A 10,336-nucleotide genomic window follows, 5' to 3' on the forward strand; every position below is an offset into this window, starting at 1 on the left:
GTACCTATCGAGTTTACTGAGCTTAGACCCATCATGGAAATAAGTGAATCGGTGACCTCCCATGTTTAGGTCATGTAGACCAGCCTCCCGTATAAAGTTATTGAAGGAATTAGCAGTACGTTTGCAATAGTGGGAGTTTAATCTTTCCCCAGGCCGCCTAACGACGTTGAAGTCACCAAAAACAACCCATCTTCCAACCTTTGTACGAATGATGCTGAGGAGGTCCTCCCAGAGTTTAGCCTTGTCAGGTGGGGCTTGAGGTCCATATAAATTAGCAAAAATAGTGTATCCATCATAGCCAAGCCAATGTACTATAATTATAAGAAAGAATCTATACTTTATAACCTCTGTCATTTGAAACAACTGAGGGTTCCAAATGCAAAGAAGTCCTCCAGACCTGCCAGTGGAGTCAACGCCTTCGTGTTGGAGTTCGGACGAGTCCTAACACCCATCAGTGTTGATTTTTGTGAAGTCTCCCATCCACGTCTCCTGTATTCCGATGAAATTAAGTTTGTAAGAGTTTTTTAGTCATCTTACCCAACCGACCTTGGCATCTTCCCCAATGCCTCTTATATTCAAGCTCAAGCAATTCATTGATCACAGTTGACATCTCCGTTTCCACCCATGATCTCAGAGAGGATCGCATCTCTAGAATCGATTTGAAGTCCAACAGCAACACCCACTTCTGCTGTGGATTGGATTTCCTATGAGAGAGATGTATCATTATTATTCAAAGAATTAGACCCAGTGGGGGGTATAGAGGAAGAATTCCTATTCAAGACAGCGGGGTTCTCTTGGTAATTAGAATTTATTGTAGAAATTTGATGAGGGAAATTAGGGGTATGAACGACAGGGGATGAGTATAAAGCTCGATGAGGAGAGATAGATTTATGTCCTGATTTATTTAGTCTCTTACGTTTACGCCTGGGGCCCAATAAGTCTATGTGATTTTCTTCATCTTGACAAGCTTGGGCTGAGAATCTCAATTGGTCAGCAGAGAGAGGGAATGGGCCGAAGCAGCCCAATGAAAGAAGGTCAGGAAAAGATCCACCCGAAGGAACCCCGTTACCCCGACCCGAATTTATACCTGGGTCCACAACATCAATTTTGGAACTAGGGTTAATTAAGTCATCTGCACTTTCCAATTGACAAAATTAAAAAGGAAATGCATTAAACTGAAGTAAATACTCAACAATAACATTGAGGAACTTTGTAAAGACACCAATATTAGTGTATATGTATTTAGCTGTATTTAGCACATGTATATTGTCTTAGTCTAGCCCATTTCGTTTGTTGTATCACATACATATAGGCTTTGTATGTTTTCATAATCAATCACGGAAGATATTCCTCTTCATGGTATCAGAGAAAGTCAACATTCCCTCTTAAACCTTCTCATCGTTCTACGATCCTTTCTCTTTTTTCCCCTCGACATCTCTTCTTTGTTGTCTAACCCTAGTAGCCGCTTCCAATCATTGTAACATTCGTAATTTGGTATGTTTCCTTTTTAGCCCCTTAATGCAATATCTATACCTTTTTGGTCTCTAGCTAGTACGTGGGGCTTACTCTATGAGTAAGCTTAGGTACTAGCTCTTTTCTAGATGCGAGATTCACCCATGTATGTGGTGCATACGTGGTGCAGGGGAAAACCCTATTTTTAGGTTTTGCACCATATTTAAACAACTTATAACACCTTTTGGAAATTTTATTGATCAACCTCCATCACCCTATGCCCTCATATCGAAACCCTAAGTGTATTTGATGAGATTTGAGCTTGAAAGAGAGTTTGTTGGTGTTTTTTGGTGAAGAAGAAGAAGAGGGACACTTGGATGTTGCTTGGGAGTAGCTTGAGCTTGTAGATCCAAAGTTATCTTCACCTTAGCAAGCCTTTTAAGGTAAAAAAACTCTCATCTTGATGGTCATTTATGCTAGATCCATTTTGTGGTGTTATTTATGCATTTTTGGGTCTTTTAAGTCATATATGAAGTTATGGTCTACTCCAGAAGCTATGGATGTTAGATCTTTGCTCATTTGAGTCCCATTGTCCATAAAAATGCAAACTTTATGTAAGATATTGGTCCATGAAAGTGTTAAACTCTTATTAAGCTTCTTTTTTAGTGTTGGGACCCATTAAGTCATGCATGGGTGTAAAGTTGTCAACTTTACGTATCAAGTCGCCATTTAGAATCAGATCTGAGAGTTTAGCATGTTGGCTTAACCAATTAAGTGCTTAATGGGTTGGGTTGGTAATCTTGGGAGTACGTTGGGCGTACCTAGCTGGTACGCTGTGTGTACTGGCCTCGGAAGGAGTACGAGTTAAGTACGCCCCGCGTACTCAACAGATTGACCTTCGGTTTGACTTCAATGGATTTGGGCCTCGTTGGGCCATTGGACTTCTGACTTTGGGCCATGGATAGACTATGTGATTTCTTGGTATTGGGTCTATGATGATTTTGGGCCCAATTTGGAAGTTGGGCCTTAATAGGCCTTGGGATGCCATTTAGGAATTTGGGCATTTTGAGCAATGGGATTGGGCCTTGGTTTTAGGCCAAGTAAGAAAAATGGTAAAATGGTCTTTTACCCTGGATATTGGACAAGTAACTTAGATTCTTGATTATGGGTCAAGATCCAATTATTAATTGGATATTATTTGATGATGTTAGCGCGGGGATTTTCCTGACCAACAAACTGAGATTTCATCTGAGTGATTTTGCAGCTTGAGGTGAGTTTCCTCACTGTGTTTAGCGGGTCGAAGGCACCAATGTCGGCCCATGGTTTATTATATTTAGGATGCTTGTTGTCTATGTGACTCTTGCATGTGTTATATATTTATATGTATATCGAGCAGGGCCCGATGTCGGGCTGGGCATTATGACTATATTGTATGCTATTTATCTTTGTGATTTTTATGAATGTGTTTATATGTTTGCATGTATACTGGGCGGGGCCCAATGCCAGGCGGGTCTTGATGATTGATAGATCTGTTCCGAGTGGGGCTCGATGCCGGGCGGGGTCCATTATATGTGTTATATGTATGGTATGTGGTATTTTGGGGAACTCACTAAGCTTTGTGCTTACGCTTTTCAGTTTATGTTTCAGGTACTTCTGGTTCGAATAGGAAGAACGTGCGATGATTGCAGTGCACACACCACATCGTTCTGCATTTTTATATTACTCCGATGTACTTGGATGTTATTGATACACTTTGATTCACCATAGTTTCTATGATGTTGTTTAGATAATGGTTTTACTAAATTAAAAATTGAAATTTTTAGTCTTAATTTTTGGGACGTTACCATCATCATGTCAGAAGCATACTCCTCTACCAACACCACTCGCCAATATCAAAGCACACATTCCCGTTCTTCTTGACTTGTAACGCCATAACTACAATATGTGGTGAGAATTTCTTTCTACCCGTTGTGAGGCCTATGACACCTTAGACCACATTGATGATTCTGAACACAAACCCACCGACTCTGAGTGTAAAAAGGTTAATGCAGTGGTCAAAACATGGATCTACATGACCATATCCCAAAATACTAATATTGTGCTCAAAACAAATGCTTCGACACGTCAACTGTGGATCACAACAAAGAATCAAGGATCATGCAACTTGACAGTGAAATCCGCTCCTTCTCCATGGGAGATCTATTCGCTCAAGCCTATTGCACCAAAGTTCAAAACATTGTTGATCTTTGTGAGAACTTGTATGCAAAATCGAAGATTGAAGACAAGCACCTTCTTATCTACACAATCAATGGTTTCTCTGCTTTGTTTGATAATATCGCCACCCTCATACGCCACTGTGTTCCGTTTCCTACCTTTTAAGAAGTGTGTTTCATGCTTGAACTAGAAGAAACCCGCCTCAACAATCCTCGACACTCTCATGTTCCAGCTCACACAGACAACACCTTCTCACCCACTGTTCTTCAGGTTGTAGGAAACCACCGTCCAGACCGGCTGAATAACCGTTGACAACCATCAAAAGTGTAACGTCCCAAAAATACCGAGTAAAGATTTCATTTTAAATAAGTTAAAGCCATTCATTTATTGTTCCAAAAGATGTTCAGAGTCAAAGTATTCTCAAAACATCACAGTAATTTGTAAACATTCAGTGGGGAATAAAACTCCAGGGATGCAGTGTGATCAAGTCGGGCCCTTCCTTTTGAAAATGAAAGAACCATAAACATAAACTGTAAGCATGAAGCTTAGTGAGTTCCCCAAAGCACTACATACAATACACATATACATATAACAACACGTGGTTGTATCTGGTTCGTATCAACCCCATATGATAACATGTAACTGTGTCAGGTCCGTATCAACCCCATACGACAGCATGTAGCCGTGTCGGGTCCGTATCAATCCATATCACAGAAAGTAGTTGTGTCAGGTCTGTATCAACCCTCGAGTCCATAATGACTCCAAGCTCAAATTGGCTCTATGCATATAACATACAATTATACTAGTAATAGTCACAAAGAGAGCAAGCATATACAAGCATATCAGTAAGTGTCACAAAGACCAATACTATCCTAGAACATAATCCAGTGGGCCGACATTGGTGCCTTCGGCCCACAAGTACAGTGAAGAGACTCACCTGAAGTACTCAACAGAAGCCTAACAGCTACCTTAGAATCAAAACAGCAAACCCAAACTCCCTAAAATCAAACCGAGACCAATCCTTAGTCAAATACTCCATTCTACCCAAGTTTGATCAAAAGTCAAAATGGTAAAAAATTCAATGGTCAAAGTCCACAAGGTCAACGGTCAGCTAAGTCAAAGTCAACGTCACATCGTGACCATTCCTCTGTCACGTCGTGAGAATACGATGACAAACAATTGCGATTCTAGACACCGTCACATCGTGACACATCCTATGTCATGTCGTGAGTTCTGGTCAGAAGGCCAAAATCTTCATTAAGTTCTTAATCTCTTTAGACCAAGGCCCATAACCTTAGATCTAGTACCCAAATAGATTCATAAAGGATCGAGTTTCCAACTTTATCCATTAGGATGGTCCAAACAACCAAGCTCTAATATTTAAGTCTTAAAAGGGACCAAAAATGCATATTTCTCAGCTAAATCCATTAAGTCCAAGTCTCCAATCTTCATATCTGAATCAACATAATGTTTATATGGATAAATTTTCCAACTTTATCCATAATAATGTCTCAAGCTTCCAAGATCTAAACTTTAATACACTAAAATGGCCTAAATGACCAAAATAACTTGCATGGCTGAAAGGGAAGGCAAATGATCAAAACTTTCATACTCCATGAGGTCAAAGAAAACATTCTAAACTTTATCAAAAGGTGTTGGAGTCCAAATCTAAAACATACAATGTTCTTGGGACCTTGGAGAGTAATAAAGTTGCAAACATTATTCCCAAATCTCACTCAAAACTCATTGAAATTGACCAAAACACCAAATACACTTAGATCCAAAGATGAAATGCAATAAATCTTGGAACTTTTTAACTCACAGAGGTCTAGAAGGTAGATGAAAGTTGAGATCTTCAATTTCCAAGCTTCAAGGATCAATCTCGCATGAAAACATTGCTACAAACCAACAAAAACTCCAAAAACGGATGAGTGAGGATAGGGGAGGCTAGGGTTTCTCCCAAGAGGTTCTAGATATGACGGAGGCTAAGAAAATACCCCATAACATGAATCCATACCTTTAAATACCATGAAAACGCTAAAAATTTTGTGGGCTTTGGGTCGCACAATTCTCATGTCGTGAGAATACATTCTCACATCGTGAGAATTACTTTTCACCTCGTGAGAATGAGTTTTCGCCTGATTTCACTCCAACTTCAAATAGTCATAACTTATTTATAGAGTTGAAAAAAACTCTTAGATCGATTAGATCTTCAACAGATTAAACAATAAAATAAAATAAACACAGAGAACACAACATGGAATCAAATAATGCTGAATGATTCAAACGTAGTCACGCCTCAGCAGAGCTCGACAAAGAACTTCCACTGTAGAGGCGAGCTAGGGTTTCGTAGTACAACTTAAAAACAATAATTATCAAAAAGCGCCACTGATTAAGGTTGCATGCATGCACCCTAAATACTAAACCCTAAACAAAAAAATCACAGTTGGACAGGCCCAAACTGGATAGGAAAACTGGGCTAAGGACCGAGCCCATGACGTAACACTATATAACCCAACAATCTCCCCCTTTGCGTCGAATGAGGCGAGAGATTATTTCTGTTGAGTAGCCTTCACCGTCTTCACAACTTTGAACAGCCTAGGAATTATAGCAAGAAGTGTCTGTCGAAACTGAATGTACCATCGTAGCATGTCAGTAAACAACTTCTTGTCAGCTGCAGAATTCTGATTGCACTTGTGAATGATCTCCAGAATATGCTCCAAGCAAGCAATAGAGAACAGGTGCTTATCACAAAGAGCAAAGATACATTTTTGCTTTTCACCCCTGACGAACATCACAGTGTGAAATTGGGGATCGATTTTACCCTTGACCATGACATTCACATTGCCAATCCTGCCAGAAGGTTTGATCGTTGGACGCTTGTGAATGGCAGAGGCGATTTCTTGGTCCATCTTCGCTACTTCATGAATGTAGCAAACAAGCATTCGCTTGATATGGTCTATTATCGGCTGATACTCCTGAGGATTGGACAGCAGAATGTTGTTGAGGAGTATCCAGTCGTGAGGGTTAAGGTTCGGTAGATCAGCCAGGGAAAAGTTATGAACCGAACCTTCAGAGACTCGGGTCACCTTAAATTTGACGGTGATAAACTTCCCAGCAGAATAAGGCTTCAGTACCTTGACTGTAGTAATTTTCTGTAAGCTCCAGGTCAAGTACTGTGGCTGAGCGAATTCCAGATAAAACTCCAACAGATCACGATCTACCTTCGGGTCTGGAGAAGGAATGGTAACAGTGGAGTTGAAGCAATGAAAGATAAATGCCTTTCGAGTGATTGGCATATCAAATTGATCGTCCTTCGAGTTTTCAAGGCCGAACGACATTACAGGTTCGAGCCAATGAGTACTTGGTTCATCTATAGCTTCTCTCTGGAGCGAAGTAATGGTCCATTCAGGAAAGAGCGACTTCTTTTTCTCCAAGAGCTCCTTTTCTTTTTGCTTCTTTTCAAGCTCTACGGATTCCCTCATAAGCTTTTCTTCAAGCTCCTTATCAGTCGGTTTTGTTTTCTGAAAAGGGTTAGTGGGATCTGCTCTGAAAATATCTTCAATATCATCATCATCATTTTCATCATCTTCTCCAATTTTCTTCTTCTTTTTATCCCTTTTGCTGCCCGAAGCTACATTATCCTTTGGTGCAGTAGTGGATTTGGGTTCGGGAGGAGGTTGAGTATGCACCTTTTCCTTTTTCTTTTCTGTTTCTCCCCCTTGTTTTGGCTGAGCAGAGGTCACCGAAACACCCTCTATCCGACTAAGAATATCCAACGCAGGTCTGAGTTTTTCAGCTAAATGGTGTCTAATAGATATAGTTAGAATAGAGTCGTGAGCATCAAGAAGATGTAAGAGGATGGAATGAACATCTCCCACGGAACTTCGAATTATTTCCCTCTCAGACTTCAAATCATTAAGCTCGGTTGTGGCAGAGTGAAGCTTAAGATTTTGAATTTTGAGCTGAGATGTGCGTTTGTCAAGCTCATCCATAATTCGATTTTCAACAGCCAGTTCGGCTTCCAGCTGAGTCAGACGGTCCTTCACATTACCATGAAGATTTTCATTAGCAGCTTCAATGGCCTGTCGAGCGGCTTCAAGATTAGATCGTTCGGTTTCAAGAGAGCGCTGGAGATTATCAACAAAAGCATTCACTGTCTGAGCGTTCTTTTGAGTAGCAGCTTGCAAAGAGTCGAGGAATAACTGAGCCTCAGAAATTAGTTTTTTGACTTTTGCGATCGCATCGTTGCATTCTTTCGTTGAGGCCTCAACAGCAAGCGAGGCCTTCTGACATTGGGAAGTGGAGGCATCAATGGCCTTTGCTGCCGCGGAGAGAGATGCATCGTACTCTTTGACAATATAAGAGAATAACGCCTTCAGAGCAGCATCGGAGTAAGCACCAGTTGATGTGGAAGAAAGTAGTTGATCGAGTTTGTCAGTAACCGACTTTAGATGGCGCTTGGTAACAGGAGCATCGTCATCATCATCATCACTTTGAACACGGTATGGACTGAAGTAAGTGGAATCAAACTCCAAGTCCTCACCGCCAAGAACAGTGTTGGTTTCGGTAGATAGGGTTGGTGATTGTGGTTCGGTTGTTACTGGAGGTACAGTAGTGATTGGGGGTTCGGTTGTGATTGGAGGTTCGGGTGCTGAAGAACGAGCCCCCGTATCAGATACGTTGGTTCGAACTCCAGTAGTGGTGGTTGTAGTAGACTCAGTGAAGATGGGTGTAGGAATGGGAATAGTAGAGGATGGTTGAGATGTAATGATAGGAAAAATCGGAGGGATGGAGACAGGAATAGAAACCAGTGGAGGAGAAGGAGGATGGGACCGAACGGGTACCTCTGGTGTAGGCGAACGTGGTGGTGTATTACCACGAACTGAACCTTCATCCTCTGAGCTTTCGCTGTCAGATGCGCTTGGAGGATTCGTTGGTTGATTAGGAGGTACATATTCTGAATCAGAATCACTTGATGATTGGAGAATGAGCTGACGAGTAGGTTTCTTGGCTTTCTTCGCTTTAGGCTGAGCTGGCGCTGCTTTCTCCAACTTTCGCTTCCTAGGGGTTTGAACTTTGGAGACCTGGCCCCCCTTATCCCCCTTTTTCACTTCTGGCTTTTTGCCTCTTTTCGCAGGTATGTCTGCGTCTTCGATTGATTTTACCATATCAGCAGTGAGTTCCCTTGGACCAGAGGAGGGAAGCTTCTTGTATTCCTGAATAATTTTGCTTGAAGGAGGCACAGCTGCATACATCAAATCAGGAATGGAGCCAGTGAAAACGAATTTTGAGGCATGAGTAACGATGATGTTGGTAGTGTGAAATGTAGCGATGGAAGAGAGCATGGAGTCTGCCATGATTGTAACATGAAACCGATCCATTATCCACTGAGTAACAATAGTCCAGAATCGAGCACAGGAAATTTCGGTGTGGCGAGATGAAGATGATAAACTCTGAATCAGTTGATGCCATAGAACCGTTCCAAAATCTAGATTAAGACCATGATACACACCATAAAGAAGAGACATGAAGTACTTACTCGCACCGTCAGAACCAGCACTTCTTTAAGAAATCCCTTTGAAGAGTAGTGTGAAGAGGCCATTCCATTGAGGAGGAAGGCAGGACTTTTTGAACCTAGTTACGGTCGTTAGGGTTTCAGTATAACCCATGTTGTAGAACATTGAGAAGACTTGGCCTGTGGCAATAGAATCAGGATTAACCATGGAGTCTTCGATTGCAAGCCCTAGAAGAGTACATAAACGATTCTTTGAGATTGAAGCTTTTTGATTGAGAATATCGAAGAAAATTTTGTCTGTCCCTTTGTCATATGTTGCAGACGAGTAGATTTGAGAGAGACACGACATCAGAACAACTTCAACTGTGGTTAGGGCTTTGACGAGTGGGGAATACTTCAGACATTCCACCACTTGATACATGTACGTATCATAAAGAAAAGGAGAGAGATCGATCAGCAGGTTCTGATTAGGCTTGATCACAAGAAGAGTGGAGCATGCAGTAGTCTCTTGAACTGATGATGATTCTGCCATTGATGAAGCTTGTTGAGGAAGAATATGAACAATGAGAAATTGATCGCCTGCGTTTGCTCTAGTGAATAGAAGTGTGGTAAGGAACAGTCGCAGTGAAAATGGTCCTTATATACGATCTTGGAGAGAAAAAAATCGTAAGTGATGATTGCTGAAATCTTGGAAACGGCTGCTGAAAAGGCGTGATTTTGACAGCATGCATCCCCGATAAAGTAGAGATGACGCATGCTGACCAAATCAAATTTTGGCGCCTTTTAATCTTATCCTTAATTCAAATCGTTAGCCGTTTAAACTTCCTGCTGAGTCATCGAATCAATCTTCAATAAAAAGCGATTACCATAAGATTCAAAAGGCGTTACACCAAATCGTCGCTTTTAATTTCGAAACCATCTGCATTAACTTGTTAAGAACTGAACAAGACCTCTTTGAGAATATAGAATGTTTGTGCATAAGGGTGTAAATGAGAAAGAAATAAAGCAAAGTGTTTGTGGGAAGGTGTGATGTCTATTAAGACATAAAGCTATTGATCCCGGGCATGAATCTCTTCCTTCAAAGTCAAGAGAGACTTGAAAGTGCTTGTGTGGCTTCCCGTTGAATAACGATCCAGTACTTGTTAAGAAGAA

Source organism: Lactuca virosa, chromosome 9, assembly GCF_052849685.1.
Source record: "Lactuca virosa cultivar CGN04683 chromosome 9, Lactuca_virosa_CGN04683_v6, whole genome shotgun sequence".
In the NCBI taxonomy this organism is placed as follows: Eukaryota; Viridiplantae; Streptophyta; class Magnoliopsida; order Asterales; family Asteraceae; genus Lactuca; species Lactuca virosa.